At 38.3% G+C, this 15,842-nt stretch overlaps 1 pseudogene; it reads left to right on the plus strand.

Annotated features, from left to right (window-relative positions):
- Window positions 1–15,842, plus strand: part of LOC143612659 (uncharacterized) — a 43,042-nt pseudogene that overhangs the window by 5,459 nt on the left and 21,741 nt on the right.

Genomic DNA, 15,842 nt, shown 5'->3' on the forward strand with positions numbered 1-15,842 from the left:
ACTCTCTCGCGGCCAGACATTATGCTGTCAATAAAGTGTGTCAATATATGCATGCCCCTACAGTATTCTTCGTTATCTCAAAGGTACCTCACATTTTGGTCTCTTAATTCGTCATGACTCCGCATCCACTCTTCATGCCTTCACCGATTCCCAGTGGCCTAGCTCGCTTAAGGCATATTCGGATGCGGACTGGGCTGGTTGTCTGGATGATCGTCGATCCACGGGGGGATTTGCAATCTATTTTGGATCGAATCTGATCTCTTGGAACGCTCGAAAACAACGAACTGTTTCCCGGTCCTCAACTGAATCTGAATACAAGGCTCTTGTTGACACTGTTGCTGAACTAACGTGGCTTCTGAAGCTCTTCTCAATGAACTCGGGATTGTCACAAAATCAGTCCCCACGCTTTGGTGTGATAATCTTGGAGCCACATATCTTCTGCTAATCCGGTGTTTCATGCTCTAACAAAACATGTGGAGGTCGACTTTAATTTTGTTCGTGAAAAGGTGGCAGAAGGCAAGCTGAAAGTTCAGTTCATCTCGACAGCAGATCAGATTGTTGATGTGTTTACGAAACCACTACCATCTCAACGTTTTCTAGTTTTGAGGTCCAAGTTGCAGGTCGTTCCCCGTCCTCAACTTGCGGGGGAATGTTAGACAATATAATATTAGGCGGCTCTTGTAACCCTAGTATTCTAGGTGGTATCAAACTGTAACTTTAGGTTTTATATATGTCGTCTATTATTCCTATTGTATTCATTCATAAATAATATTTACCGCCAAAATACAAGGTTTGATTATGTGTAATTGTATCTATTATATATTCTCATGTAATCTGCTATTATTAATCACAAATACAATACATGGGTTTACCAAGATTAACTTGGTATCAGAGCTAGGCTCTGTAACCCTAATTCTCAATTCAGCAGCCGCCACCAATCTCTCTACCTTTTCCGATTAGATCCCCTTCCACCATCATCACAGACGCAATCCTACCACTCCCTTACACCACAACAATCACTGATGGCTTTACTAGCTGCTTTTTCTACTGTCGAGAAAACAAACCACAACTCCCACAAGTTTGGTTTCACCTTGTCGTCCACCAATTATGGTTATTGGAAGACTATGATACAACCCTTCCTTGTAACCAACAAACTTTTCGGTTATGTTGATGGATCTATTCCATGTCCTGCTCCCACATTCACCATTCCAGCCGCTGACAAAAACACTAAACCACAACTCAGATTAATCCCAATCATGAAATCTGGGTTTCTAATGATGCGCATGTACGTATGCTTCTTCTGTCTATAATATCTGAAGGTGCTTTCAAACATGTTCAAGGTACAACTTCGAGGGAATTATGGGTAGCATTGGAACGTGCTTTTGCCCCTCATGCTTCCTCCCGTGAATACACTCTGAAACAGCAGCTACAAAGGATTCAAATGGCAGAGAATGAAACTGTTATTGCCTATCTCACTCGTGCTCAGGAGTATGCTGATGCTTTGGCAAATATTGGAGAACCGGTCAAAGAAAAGGATCTGGTTATGCATGTGTTGACAGGACTTCGTGACGAGTACAATACTTTGAAGTCTACCATATTGGGCCGTCAGTTCCCGACCGCTTTTTCTGACTTGAATGGCCTTATCTCTGACCATGATTACATGGTTAAGAAACCTGAACTAGTCACTGCTCAGGCTTTTACTGCCACCACCACCACACCGTCACCACCTCCTGCCATCCCAGCAGACACGTTAACAGCCCTTCAACAAGTTATGTCTCAACTTGGTCATACGGTCCAGCAATCATCCACCCAGCCGCAGGCCATGTATGCTTCTCGTGGTCGTGGCCGTGGATATTCAAACAAAAACCGTGGTGGACATGGTAATTATCGTTACTCCAATAATAACAACAATCGTGGTGGCAACAGGGGTTAATTCAGTTGGTCCACAACTCAAAATACAATTCATGGCACTTGCAATAGATGTGGCATCGGGCACATGCCATCTCATTGCCCCCACCGTGATCCTAACACTATGAGGTCACAACAACCAACGACCAACTATGCTGACTTCCGCTCACAGGCATCAACTGCATGGCTTCCCGACACTGGTTCCAACAGTCATGTTGCATCTGATCTTCAAAGTTTTGATAACTCCGCCCCCTATTACTGTGCAGATTCTCTTCATGTTGGCAACGGTGAGGGTTTACCTATCTTACATATTGGTTCAACTAAATTTCATTCACCCACAAAAACATTTTCAATATCTGATATTCTTCACGTTCCACAAATCTTCACGTTCCACAAATTAAACGCAATCTTCTTTCTGTTCAAAAATTTTGTCTTGATAACAACGTTTTCTTTGAATTTCATGCAACTTTTTTTTTGTGAAGGATGTGATTACATGGAACACCCTCCTCATGGGTCCAAGTGACAACGGGCTCTACTCCATTCAAGTTCCGGTGCTTCGTTCTCTTCCTAAAGTTGCTTTCTCTGCTGTTCGTGCTTCTGCTGATACATGGCATAAAAGACTTGGGCATCCACATCCAGATCTTTTGAAGTCCTTGATTTTTAATTTTTCACTTCCTGTCAGTAATAAAAGTTTGAGTCAATCTTGTAATTCGTGCCACATGGGAAAATCCTCAAAACTGCATTTGTTATCTTCCACTTTTCAGAGTAATAATGTTTTGGATTTAATTTTTTGTGATGTTTGGGGGCCAGCACCAGTTAAATCCCCCAATGGTGATAGTTATTTTTTACTCTGTGTTGATCATTTTACTCGTTATATGTGGTTCTACCCGTTAAAACAAAAATCCGATGTTTGCACGGTTTTTAAGCAGTTGCATTCTATGATTGAAAGACAATTTAACACTAAACTAAAATCGGTCCCAACTGATTGGGGTGGCGAATTTCGATCTCTTTCTCCCTATTTTACCTCACTTGGCATCGTTCACCGTTATCTTTTCCTCACACCAGTGAGCACAATGGGTTTGTTGAGCGCAGACATAGACATGTGGTTGAAACCGGACTCACCCTTCTCGCTCAGTCGGGTGTCCCTCAACGTTTCTGGCATTTTGCCTTTGACACGGCAGTGTTCCTCATCAATCGTATGCCATCACGTACTGCTTCCAAAATTTCTCCATTTGAACACATCTTCAAACGAACACTGGATCTCTCCTTTCTACGTGTTTTTGGTTGCCAATGTTATCCTCATTTACGACCTTACAACAAACATAAGATGGATTTTCGCTCATTGCCATGTGTCTTCTTTGGTTATAGCTCCTCCCATCATGGTTATCGTTGTCTCGTTACCACAACTAATCGCCTTTACATTGCTCGACATGTGCGTTTCAATGAATCTCTTTTTCCATTTTCGCAACCAAATCCTCTCCCACAATCTTCTCCACAACCTGATCCCTATATCTCCTCCTATCCTATACCTCCAAATGTCCCTATTTCTATTTCGCCTGACACATCACCTGATCCACAGCCCACATCCACCCCTACAGCACCACAATCACCCCCACCGATACCCACTACCACCATTCCCACCGAAACCGCAGCCTCTTCACCACCAGTCTTGGCTCCACAATCTTGGCTCCACAAAATTCCACTCAGGCCCATTCCTCTCCTGTCCAAACTTACGTACCAGAGACGTACCAAACAACCTGTTCAACCGTCCACCACTACCACCGCCCCTTTAAACCGTTCAAGACCTGCAAATCTCAGACAAAATCCTCCTAAAACTAACCATTATCAACCATCTGCCTATACCGCCACCACTGATACCATTCAACATGAACCCTCCACCTTCACCGTTGCACATAAATATCCTCAATGGCGGGATGCCATGACTGCCGAATACAATGCACTAATGAAAAATGGTACTTGGACTTTAGTTCCACCAGTTAAGAATGCTAATGTTGTTGATTGCAAATGGGTTTATAGATTCAAACGGGATCAACATGGGGTCATTACAAGATACAAGGCTCGTCTCGTTTCTAAAGGTTTCAACCAACAGGCTGGTATTGATTATCATGAAACCTTTAGTCTCGTTGTCAAAGCCACAACGATACGGGTGGTTCTTACTTTGGTGGTTACTCGCGGATGGTCTCTTCGACAGTTGGATGTTCAGAACGCATTTTTAAATGGTGATTTGCGTGAGACTGCTTACTTACGACAACCACCTGGCTTTACTGATCCTAAACGTCCTGTGCTTGTTGCACAAATCACTATACGGTCTGAAGCAGGCCCCTCGCGCATGGTTTCAACGATTATCTGGGGCTCTTTAGAAAGTGGGCTGTAAGGGATCAAACACTGATCCGTCACTTTTTATTTACTCTCATGCGGGTACTCTGTTATACATGCTTGTGTATGTGGATGATATTATTTTGACCGGCAATAGTCCAATTGTCATTGATAGAGTTGTTCAACATTTGAGTACTACTTTTGCCTTACAAGATATGGGTGCTCTCGGTTATTTCTTGGGGATTGAAGTTAACTCCAAAGGGCCAAATATATTGCTTTCTCAGAAGAAATACATCTTGGAAGTCTTAAACAAAGCAGGCCTTTCCACATCTAAGCTTGTTTCATCTCCGTGCTCAACTTCGGCTAACTTGGCTCTTGGTGACAGCCAGCCATTTGACAACCCAGTTAGATATCGTCAGATTGTTGGCGCCTTACAATATCTCCCCCTTACACGGCCTGATATAGCTTTTGCAGTCAACAAAGTTTGTCAGTTTATGCATTCCCCTATACAAAATCATTGGTCTGTTGTCAAACATATTCTCAGATATCTTCATCTTCAGAGCAGTTTAGTTCATGGTTTATTTATCCAACGCTCCTCTGGTTCTACATTACATGCTTACACAGATGCTCATCATCAACATTATCGACCTTTAACAGCCATGCAGACGGGGCTGGTTGTCCTGATGACCGTCGATCCACCGGGGGTTTTGCCATTTATCTTGGTTCCAATCTTGTCTCTTGGTGAGCTCAGAAACAACGAACCGTTTCTCGATCCTCAACTGAATCTGAATACAAGGCCTTAGCTGACACAGTGGCTGAGCTTACTTGGCTTGAAGCACTCCTCCGTGAACTTAGTGTACCAGTGACGTCTGCTCCAGTCTTATGGTGTGATAATCTCGGGGCCACATATTTGTCAGCAAATCCAGTCTTTCGTGCTCGCACAAAGCATGTCGAGGTCGATTTCCATTTTGTACGAGAAAGAGTTGCTCAAGGGAAACTGTCAGTTCAATTTATCTCTACTCATGATCAGATAGCAGATGTTTTTACAAAGCCATTATCCTCGGAACGATTCATGCTCTTACGGGACAAGCTACAGCTCGTTTCCCGGGCTTAGCTTGAGGGGGACTATTAGACAGTTTAGATATATATATATACATACTTGTATATTAGAGGGATCAATGTGTAATTGTATCTATTATATATTCTCATGTAATCTGCTATTATTAATCACAAATACAATACGTGGGTTTACCAAGATTAACTTCATCCATGCAAGGAAAGTTGTCAATGTTTTAGTTCCTGTTTGGAAAATTATACATTCTGTTCATTTGGTCATCCATGACCATGAGCCTTATCACATTCTTTTTAGAGATTTTGGCACCCAATTTTCTCATTCATGTAACACGGTGCATGTGTATGAAAACTTTTCATATTGCAAAAATGTGTTGCTTTATCAGTAAAAGTACTAATTTTCTCAGTTATATGACACGGGTTTGTTTAACTGTTCAATGGTGCAAGTTGACTTTTTTGCTTTTCCATGCATCTAGATTCTGTTAATGTTTATTAGTTGAAATTGGATTTTGTTGTTTACAGGCTGCTCTTAGGTTATTACAGCTGGATAAAATAACAGAAAGTTTGTCTCACCAAGTAATGGATCACCACGAAGTAATGGGTAAGATTAAAATTCACCTTCTATTGTTTATATAACATTGGTATGCTATTATTTATTATCTGCCTACATGACTCGCATTATATCTAACCTTTAATGGTCTTGCAAGTTGCAACATTCTGGTAACATGCTAATGGTTTCTTTCTTATCCAGTGAAAGGAATGCATTTGGTAAAGGAGCTGGAGAAAGACATGAAGATTGCAAACATCATTTGCATGGTAAGCAGGTGATGATGTTCACATTTATCTGCCTTAATCTGATTTAGTTGAACCATAAGCTTAAGGACACTGGAATAAGTCTAGCTTATAATGAAGTATTAGATTAAGTTAGGTTTGTTTTTAACTCACAAATCATCATCTATGCTATCAATAGCGGTGCTATAGCGGTTATCGGTCCGGCGGTAAAATAGCGGTCGAAATATCGGTCCAAATAGCGGTCCCGATAATTGTGGCGCTATTTACCGCTATTTCGCCGATATTTGGCCACTGATACATCGGAAATAGCTGTGAGATTCTCAGTTTAATATTTTTGACCCAATTGTTACTTTTTTTGGCCCAAACTGTAAGCCCATAACCCAATTTCATTATGATTATTATTGAACGATTAGCTTATTGCCCTAAAAATACCTCAATCGCTGCTAATGCTCATCTCCGATACCCATTTCTTCAGCCGCTGCTGATGCTTATATATTTATGGCTTTCGATAAAGTGATTAAATCATGTCTTAAATTAAAAATATTGTTACTTTTTGTTTTGAACTATTGACTTTTATGATTTTGGTATTAAGACTTAAGTATTATTATTAGATAACTTTTGGTGTCATATATATATATATATATATATATGTATATATATATATACCGCTATCCCACCGCAATAACCGATATCTCAGATATCGGTCATTGACCGATATCCGCTATTTTTTGGCATTAACTGCATAGATCATCATTGATATACACTTGAACTTGCAGAATGGACGACGACACTTAACTTCTTCAAGAAATGAGGTATCAAGGGATCTTATTGTAAACACAAATTCTAGAAGGAAACAAGCTCTTCTGGTATTGCACATCCTTTAAGAAACTTAACATTTTTATTTTTTATTATATGAATCCTGGAGTGTTGATATAAGATGACAAGCTGTATCTAAACTTCCTAAAAAATATTGTAGGACGTACTCCCAGTATTAGCAGAGCTTCGACGTGCACAAGATATGCAAGTAGCACTAGAAACGCATGTCACTGCAGGGAACCTTTTTAAGGTTTTAAACTTGTTTCTATATATTTCCATTTTGTTTAATACTTTTCCTTTGTGTCAAATATTTTTATATTCATATATCTATCCAAGACTGTAGCTTTATGCATGACTGGTTCACTGTACAGGCATTCCAGATCTTACCTGAGTATCTTCAACTCCTGGATGGTTTCTCAGGGCTTTTGGTCATACAAGAGATGAGTCGTGGTGTGGAGGTAAAAGTTTTAAGCAATTGAAAATTAAATAGGATTTATCCTTTTTCAGAAAAAAAAAGTTTACTTCTAGAAGGATTGCATATTTGCATAATGAAGAACTGAAGACGGCTGTTTCACACTTCCATTATATAATTGGTTCAAATCGAGAATTATCCCTTGCTTTCTGAGTATAAATGGATCATGCTCAAAATAGCATCGGACGGCTTAGATTAAGTTGACATGAACAGAATAGTATATGATGGCCTAGATTAGAACTCTTGGTTTTAAGAGGTCTGAAAGTGAACGCATGAATGCTTTATAATATTGTATTGATATTATAGCAATTGCGCTTGTTAAAATTTCAGTACTAATTTAAAACAAAGAAAATATGAATATAGTATTGTATTGTCTATGCAGATCTGGCTGGAAAAAGCTCTACAGAAATTGGATTCACTTTTACTTGGAGCGTGCAGAGACTTCAAAGAAACAAGCTTCTTAACTGTAAGACAATAATATACTGATCGGTGTTTCCATTTACTTTTTATGGTGTCCGAGTGATACAATTTGTATGCTTTGTGGCACATGTTGTGATACTTACAGGTGGTTGATGCATATGCATTAATTGGTGATGTTCCTGGTCTTGCTGAAAAGATACAAAGCTTCTTTATGCAAGAAGTTATATCCGAAACCCATACGGTGCTCAAGAATATTGTGCTACAGGTATTTGCATTATTACCACATGTGTATCAAGTATTATTCAAGCTGGTTATCTGATTGTAATTATTCAATATCACATTATAAGTTTCAGAGGGTACATCCAAACACCCTTAATAGCTATAGCCAATTAGCCATCTCATTATTAATTAGCTAACACTACAATGGTGAATGTGGCAGGATCTAGAAGTTTTTGTAGTACAAAACAGCAGGTATCATTTCTGTACATTTGTAACCACTAACCAGTTGTTTGATATACTTAAACCTTCTTTGTGTTTGCATATTAGGCTTACATATAGTGATCTATGCACACGAGTACCTGAATCCAAGTTTAGAGAGTGTTTGCTCGCAACACTAGCTGTCCTCTTCAATTTGATGTGCTCATATCATGCAATCATGAATTTTAATTCAGATCATAAGGTATAATATGTGGATTTTGTCACTTTCTTGGTCTACTTTTAATCTGGTTACATGAGATTAGAGTTTGCAATGGAAGGCATTTGTATATGAATGAGATGATTTGGATTGTGTTTTATTTCAAATGGGTCAAGTCAAACAGGTAAAAAGCCAAAAGTCTATTCAAAATGCATACAACCTCCTAAATTGTTTCATTTAAGTTTTAGACTATTGTTGTATAATCATTGTTTTTTAGTCATTAGAAAAATGGGCAAAAGGGTGTTAGCAGATCAACATGATCCGACCATTTTTTACCCTCAAAAAATCTGTTTTGACCAGTTACAGTATCTCTTTAATTTCTGTCACAGGTTTATTTGGACCATTTAACAGCTACTATGCAGGAAGAACATAAAGGTGCTGTTACCTCTTAAGAATGCCCAACACGCTGACTCATTATCAGAAAACTCTTCTGATCCAAAGGCTGAAAACGGCTCTCTCTCTGAACCCATGGACCAAGAGGCCACTTTAGCTTCAGTAGAAGAACCTACAACATCTGCTACCACATTTCCTGATCTGTCTGGTTCAGAACCGAGAGACGGTGGACGTGGGGCATCAAGCAGTGGGTCCTCTTGGTTTCAGCTCAGAAGTGATGCAACAACATTTGTTTCACAAACATTACAAAGTGGTCGTAGGAATCTTTGGCAACTTACAACAAGCCGTCTTTCTGTATTGCTTTCTTCTGATGCTGTTGTTTCAACTAGCATTCATCAGTTCTTAAGAATTTATGAAGATCTTAATATATTCATTTTAGCTGGTGAAGCTTTCTGTGGTGCTGAAGCTGTTGAATTCAGGCTGAGATTGAAAGCTATATGTGAAAATTACTAAACTTCCTTTCACCGCCAGAGTATATATGTAAGTTCACATTATCTCATATTCATTTAGATATATTATCTTTGTATGTCATTTGCTTTTTTAAGTTTTTTCAGTTATTTCATTTCAGGCTCTAAAAATGGTTTTGGAAAAAGAAAGCTGGTGCACAATTCCACCAGAAACAATCCAGGTAGTTAGTTTTGCAGGTCTTGTTGGCGATGGGGCTGCATTGGTTATTCAATCTGGTTCAAGAGAGTTCCAGTCTAAGAAATCAGCAGATTTGATGAAAATTAGCCTCACACAGACTGGATTTTCCCATTGGATGGATAATGGAAATCCATTTTGTCCAAAAACTGCTTCCAAGGAATTTGATGACCCTTCTACATATGAAGAAACCAATGAAAAAAACAACTCATTACTTAATATTGATGAGAATCATCACAGCAATAATGGCCGTGCTGATCCTGAAGATGAAAATGAAGATCTTCTTGCAGATTTTATTGATGAGGATAGCCAGCCGGATTCCTAAGCCGAATTGTTCAAGAAGTCACTCTTCATCATGGAGTATTGAAGAGATGGAAGCACACACAGGATCTTCAATCTGTGCCTAAGATTAGTTATACCTCCATACTCTTTGATGGAGGTGTGCATTAAACCAAATTAACCGAACCTAAACCATAACCAATGGGTCAGTTTTGGTTGTTTGTATCTCCGTAACCGATAAAAACCAAACTGGCCCACAATTTATGAAAAATAGGGTTAACCAACCCAACCCACTACCTTTATATAATGAGAAATCTGCATTTTGTCTCCCTGGAAAATAACGTCGCGAGATGGGTTAACCACTAAAAAAGATTTTGCGAACTTTGGACTATTGTGATATTTAGGCGGGTCAGTCTGTGCCCTTGCCGTCAGTTGACCGTGAGTTAACTGACAAAAAAACGTTGAAATTATCATTTTACCCCTGAGCCTGTTAACCACTAAAAAAGATTTTGCGAACTTTGGACTATTGTGATATTTAGGCGGGTCAGTCTGTGCCCTTGCCGTCAGTTGACCGTGAGTTAACTGACAAAAAAACGTTGAAATTATCATTTTACCCCTGAGCCTATAAATAATATTAAAACTTATGTTCTAAAATCGTGGGGTTCGAACCCGCGACCTTTGGTATAGCAACAAACAACACCAACCATTTGAACTAAACTAATATTTGATATAGCTATACAATATGTAATATATATTCCTTGCTTTGTTTAAGAATTTCTCTTCACCTTCATCATTTGCCAACATTTTTAAAAACCATTTTGAAAACAACCATTTTGTCATTTGTAAAAAAACTTAAAAGAACAATTTTTAGTAATATTTTCACTAAAAAATGGTTTGTTTTAGTAATATTTTAGCCTGAAAACAATGAAACGACTCAATTTTTTGTAAACATTTCACCCGAAAACAACGAAACGACTTGTTTTTTTGCAAACTTTTCACCGGAAAACAACGAAACAGCTCGTTTTTTGTTAAACTTTTAGCCCGAAAACAACGAAACGGGCCGTATTTTAGTGAACTTTTAGCCCGAAAACAACGAAACGACTCGTTTTTTTGTAAACTTTTCACCCGAAAACAACGAAACGACTCGTTTTTTGGTAAACATTTAGCCCGAAAACAACGAAACGACTCGTTTTATGGTAAACTTTTAGCCCGAAAACAACGAAACGACTCGTTTTTTAGTGAACTTTTAGCCCGAAAACAACGAAAGGACCCGTTTTTTAGTAAACTTTTAGCCCGAAAACAACGAAACGGACCATTTTTTGGTAAACTATTCGCCCGAAAACAACGAAACAGACCGTTTTGTTGTAAACTTTTAACCCGAAAACAACGAAACGAGCCGTTTTTTAGTAAACTTTTCGCCCGGAAACAACAAAACGGGCCGTTTTTTAGTAAATTTTTCGCCCGAAAACAACGGAACGAGCCGTTTTTTAGTAAACTTTTAACCCGAAAACAACCAAACGAACCGTTTTTTAGTAAACTTTTAACCCGAAAACAACCAAACGAACCGTTTTTTAGTAAACTTTTCACCCGAAAACAACCAAACAAACCTTTTTTAGTACACTTTTAACCCGAAAAGAACCAAAACGAGCCGTTTTTTAGTAAATTTTTCACCCGAAAACAACCAAAACAACCGTTTTTTAGTAAACTTTTAACTCGAAAACAACCAAAACGAACCGTTTTTAGTAAACTTTTCACCCGAAAACAACCAGAACAACCGTTTTTTAGTAAACTTTTAACCCGAAAACAAGCAAAACGAACTGTTTTTTAGTAAACTTTTCAGCCGAAAACAACCAAAACGAACCGTTTTTTAGTAAAATTTTCACCCGAAAACAACAAAACGAACCGTTTTTTAGTAAACTTTTCACCCGAAAACAACCAAACGAACCGTTTTTTAGTAAAATTTTCACCCGAAAACAACAAAACGAACCGTTTTTTAGTAAACTTTTCACCCGAAAACAACCAAACGAACTTTTTTTTAGTAAACTTTTAACCAGAAAACATCCAAAAACGAGCCGTTTTTTAGTAAACTTTTAACCCGAAAACAAACAAACGAACCGTTTTTTAGTAAACTTTTAACCCGAAAACAACCAAACGAACCGTTTTTTAGTACACTTTTAACCCGAAAACAACCAAAACAAGCCGTTTTTTAGTAAACTTTTCACCCGAAAATAACCAAAACAACCGTTTTTTAGTAAACTTTTAACTCGAAAACAACCAAAACGAACCGTTTTTTTAGTAAACTTTTCACCCGAAAACAACCAAAACGAACCGTTTTTTTAGTAAACTTTTCACCCGAAAACAACCAAACGAACCGTTTTATAGTAAACTTTTAACCCGAAAACAAGCAAAACGAACCGTTTTTTAGTAAACTTTTCACCCGAAAACAACCAAAACGAACCGTTTTTTAGTAAAATTTTCACCCGAAAACAACAAAACGAACCGTTTTTTAGTAAACTTTTAACCCGAAAACAACCAAACGAACCGTTTTTTAGTAAACTTTTCACCCGAAAACAACCAAACGAGCTGTTTTTTAGTAAACTTTTAACCCGAAAACAACAAAAAACGAGCCGTTTTTTAGTAAACTTTTAACCCGAAAACAAGCCAAACGAACCGTTTTTTAGTAAACTTTTCACCCGAAAACAACAAAACGAACCGTTTTTAGTAAACTTTTAACCCGAAAACAACAAAACGAACCATTTTTTAGTAAACTTTTAACCCGAAAACAACCAAAAACGAGCCGTATTTTAGTAAACTTTTCACCCGAAAACAACCAAATGAACCGTTTTTTAATAAACTTTTCTCCCGAAAACAACCAAGCGAACCGTTTTTTAGTAAACTTTTAACCCGAAAACAACAAAACGAACCGTTTTTTAGTAAACTTTTCACCCGAAAACAACCAAACGAACCATTTTTTAGTAAATTTTTCACCCGAATGACCGGAAAAACGAGATGTCCGGAATCCATGGCGACGTGGTGCCGGAGGTTAGGGGTTTTGGTCGGAATGACTTATGGGTTTGAGGATTTGAGAGATTCGATTACTTGTAATGAAACTGATGATGATGAAGAACATTAAGTATGTTTGAGGTTTATGATGATGAAGATGATGATCTGCTCTGATGATGAAGATGAGTATTATTATTATTATTATTATTATTATTATTATTATTATTATTATTACTATATTTATAATTTATTGAAAGAAGATTACTAAAATACCCTTACTATGTTGGTATTATTACTAAAATACCAACGGTCAACGGACGGTCAACTGACGGTAGGAGTCAGAAGAAACCGCCGGAGAAACATAAGGGCACAAAGTTCGCAAAATCTTTTCAGGGGTTAACCCATCTCGCGACGATATAAACCAGGGGGACAAAATGCAGATTTCTCTTATATAATATTTTTTGAATGCTATGCAATATACACAAATGTCAAATAGTAAAACTTCAATTATTCAAGGCCAAATGTTTAATAACAATGTGTAGTGGTTAAACATTTCAAGCCCAAACTTCCAGCCCAATTACATTGCCAACATTGTTTTGAGCTATTTTAGTCAGGCTCAGATGTTTCATTACCAATGGGTGATCATTCTTTGGTTAACCAATAGTTACGGTTCTGGGCCAAAACCGACCCATGCACACCCCTAGTCTGTGATATGGGCAGATTTGGTAACGGGTCAATGCGAATTTGGGTTGAAGGGGATACTTTTATATGGGCTGAAGTGGACTAGGTCGGGATGAGTTGGGTTAATTTGCAAACACTTTTTATTCATTTTTTTGAAAACTTTTCTATTAATAATTTATGCATTGACCATGATCACCAAATCATTGTTATTACATTAGTAATGTACCTCTACTTTAAACGATTTAGGAGGTTATATGTAGAGATGGCCAAAAAAACCGGTTGGGGAACCGGTTTACCGGTTTAAACCGGAAACCGGTTTTTACGAAAACCGGTTTTTTAAAAACCGGTTTGACCGGTTTAGAAACCGCCGGTTCGTCTTTCGGATACAAGTTCTAGATCCAAAACCGGTTAACGAACCGGTTAATGGAAAAACCGGTTTTTTTTATTAACCGGTTATGGAAAAACCGGTTTATAACGGCTATATGACCGTTTTTTTTGTTTTTGGACCGTTTTTTTTTTTTACCATTTTACCCCCACAAACATCTATATATAGTTTAGGTTGGGTATTGGTTAGATCACACTCGATTATACAACTCCAAACGCTCTAAACGTTTATTTCATACGCGATTATTTTGTTATCTCACGCTCAATTATACCACATTACCACTCCATACGCTCTTATTTCGTAGTCGTTTATTTCATACTCGAGTATACCACTCTTATTTCGTAGTCGATTATCATGGCCTCCCAAAGTGCTGCTTCATCCGTCAACATGGGTGCCTCGAACACGGGAGAAACGGTCGTTCGGGTCATCCCCACGAAACGAAACCATGATGTTTGGCAACATTTCGACCTATGCGAAATGTCTAACGGTAGCCAAAAAGCTCGATGCAAACATTGTTTGAAGTTTTATGGCAAAGATGCAAACTCCACTTTAAAAGCGCATGTACAAAGGCCCTTTTGCAAGGCCTTGAAGGACGAATCGGGAAGTAGTTCGCAGCCGGAGATGACGAATCAAGGAGAGGTGTTTACGTACGACGTTGAAGCGGTACGTCAACAGTTTTCAAACTTTGTGATTCAACAAACACTTCCTTTCAACCACTTCGACAACCCTCAATTCACGGAGATGATGCGAAACTATGTTCAACCACGCTACCAACACGTAAGTCGTTCGACCCTTAGAAGAGATTGTCTTAAAGCATGGAAAAACGCTAAATCCAAACTAATTTCATACTTTTCAAACTTACAAACTGGTGTAAACTTAACAACGGATGTGTGGTCGGTACCTCATGGTTCGCCCGACTCATACATTTGTGTGACGGCTCATTGGGTTGACCCCGAGTCGTGGCAAATGATGAAACGAACCGTTGCGTTTCAATTGTTTGATTACCCGCACACGGGTAGAAATATTTTTCAAATCTTGGATAAAGTCATTCGACAATACAAGATTGAACATAAAATCTTTTCAATTTCGTTTGATAACGCGTCCAACAATACGGCCGCGGTTGGCCATTTAAAATTAAAGTATAAACCTATTTGTGATGGAGCGTTTTTTCATAGCCGATGCATTGCACATATTATCAACTTGGCCGTGCAAGATGGGTTAAACGTGATCGAAACGCAAAGAAACAATTTTAAAAGAATGTTACGAGATGTTTTTAGCAACAATAAAACATTTTCAAGATACAAAAAATTTTGTGTAGAAGCTAATAGTCAATGATTGGGCCCAAATTGGGATTGTCCAACAAGATGGAACTCGACTTGTAATATGTTTGAGAAAGTCATCCAACAAAAAGAATCATTAATTGCGTTTCATCAAATTTTGTCAAGTAGGGGTAAATGTGCACCGTACGATCCTAGAAACTGGTTATTGATTGAGATCGTTACGGAGGTCCTTCAAATTTTTAAATCTTCCACAACTAGTTTATCCGGGGTTTACTATCCAACAAGCCCCATTGCTTTACCAAAAATTGCTGTCATGTGCACAAAGTTGAGTGAACTTCATTGTAGGGGTGCACCTTATTTTGATATGGGTGTAAAAATGAAAGAAAAATTTAGAAAATATTTTCAAGAACTACCCGCTGTTTTGACATGTGCTGCTGCGTTAAACCCTTGCATCAATGTTGGTGGTGTTGAAGCTTTAATAGAAAAAATTTGTGATGAGCTAGGGTTAAACGACGATCAAAACCCCTATTATAGCCAAACTTTAAAGAATGCTTTCAACACCACCTTGTCAAACATGTATGATGTCTACCTTACAAAATACGGGTCGTCTTCCCAAATTCATGACTCGTTAAGAGCTGTTGCCCAATCCCAATCCCAAACCGACCTTGA

This window comes from Bidens hawaiensis, unplaced genomic scaffold, assembly GCF_021521415.1.
Source record: "Bidens hawaiensis isolate Kalapana, Puna unplaced genomic scaffold, B.hawaiensis_p1.1 tig00035161_1, whole genome shotgun sequence".
In the NCBI taxonomy this organism is placed as follows: domain Eukaryota; kingdom Viridiplantae; phylum Streptophyta; class Magnoliopsida; order Asterales; family Asteraceae; genus Bidens; species Bidens hawaiensis.